The sequence below is a fragment of the Microtus ochrogaster genome, unplaced genomic scaffold, assembly GCF_000317375.1.
Source record: "Microtus ochrogaster isolate Prairie Vole_2 unplaced genomic scaffold, MicOch1.0 UNK81, whole genome shotgun sequence".
NCBI lineage: Eukaryota > Metazoa > Chordata > Mammalia > Rodentia > Cricetidae > Microtus > Microtus ochrogaster.
The window spans coordinates 1342902-1344690 of NW_004949179.1; positions in this window are offsets into that span (position 1 = coordinate 1342902).

Genomic DNA, 1789 nt, shown 5'->3' on the forward strand with positions numbered 1-1789 from the left:
AAAGCTTGCCTGAAGATCAGAGTGCAGAGCTAGCCACTAGTTTAACCATGGAGACCAGGCGGTGGTGGTGCACACCTTTAATCCCAGCACACAGGAGGCAGAGGCAGACAGATCTCTGTGAGTTCAAGCCCACCTGAGCTACACGAAATTGATCTAGTCTAAAAGAGAAACAGAGTCAGGTAGTGGTTGCTCACACCTTTAATCCCAACACTAGGGAGGTGGAGACAGGAAGGGATATGGCTGGGCAGAGAGAGGAATATAAGGCAGGAGGAGACAGGAGCTTAGGATACAGTCTAAGGTTTCATAGAGACAGCGTTTGGCCTGAGGATTTGTAGAGGTGAAAACTAGTGGCTGCTGCTCTGCCTCCCTGGTCTTTCAGCCTTCACCCCCTAATATCTAACTACGGGTTTTATTATTAAGATAGTTTAGAATTCACACTACAATCAGTCTGTTAAGTTCCAATAAATTCTGAGTTTTGGGGCCGAGCCTTCTCTCCCAGGGCTCAGCTAACTCCCGGCTACTCATCTACCGCCTCTGGGCTCCTCTGTAGCCCCCACTCACCTGTTCTGTACGCTTTCAGCTTCCCCCTGGTCAGTGGTTTTCTCCTGTGACTTTTAACTTCTCTGGGTCTCCACATCACCCTGTGAAGCCCACGGAGGGAATGGGCAAGGGACAAGGGTGTGTGGGGCTTGCCTGTCTCCCCAACATTAGGAAGGCTGAGGCTGGAGATTGGAAATTCAAGGTCAGCCCTGAAACAGGTCCTCAAATAAACAAAAACAAGAAGCCACGAAGGTGGCTAAGGTGCCAAAGGCAGTTGCCACCAAAGCCTGGGGATCTGAATCGGACAATTGAGTCCCATAATGGTGGGGTTTGTTTCTAAAGGTTGTTAAGCCCAGCACTTGGGAGGCAGAGGTAGGCTGATCTCTGTGAGTTTGAGGCCAGCCTGGTCTACAGAGTGAGGTCCAGGACAGCTAGGGCTACACAGAGAAACCCTGTCTCCAAAAACAACAAAAAAGTTGTGCCGTGTAACAAACGTGCTGTCACACACGCGTGCACGCACGGTCTGTTTGCCCGGGATGGGCTTCCACATGTGACATCCCAGCCACTCTGGAGACTGTAGGTCTGACTCAGCATCAGAGAAAACTCCTAAGTAGGTGCTGGGGGGCACTGGCTGCTCATCCAGGGGATCCAGGTTTCCTTCCAGCACCAGCGCGGCAGCTCGCAGCTGTCTGCACCACAGTTCCAGGGGACCTCCTTGGGCACCAGGTGCACATGTGCACATAGATACTGTAGGCAAAACAACACCCACACAAATTAAAACTGAGGAAGGTGCATGTGATGGGTCGGCAAGACGGCTCTGTGGGCTGAGTGTCTGCTGCCAAGCCTGACACCTCTTTATCCCCAAGACAATCCCCACCCCCCGAGACAGGGTTTCTCCGTAGCTCTGGCTGTCCTGGAACTAGCTCTTGTAGACCAGGCTGGCCTCGAACTCACAGAGATCCGCCTGTCTCTGCCTCCCGAGTGCTGGGATTAAAGGCGTGCACCACCAGCACCTGGCTCCCCAGGACACACTTTTGAAAGGAGAGAACAGAAAGTTTTCCTGACCTCGCCATGCCTGGTTGTCCCAGATGTGGTATGTGCCCTCCCCACGTACACATTAAAAAAAAAAAAACAGGCCGGGCAGTGGTGGCACACGCAGGTGGATCTCTGTGAGTTCGGGGCCAGCCTGGTCTACAAGAGCTAGTTCCAGGACAGGAACCAAAAGCTACGGGGAAACCCTGTCTCGAAA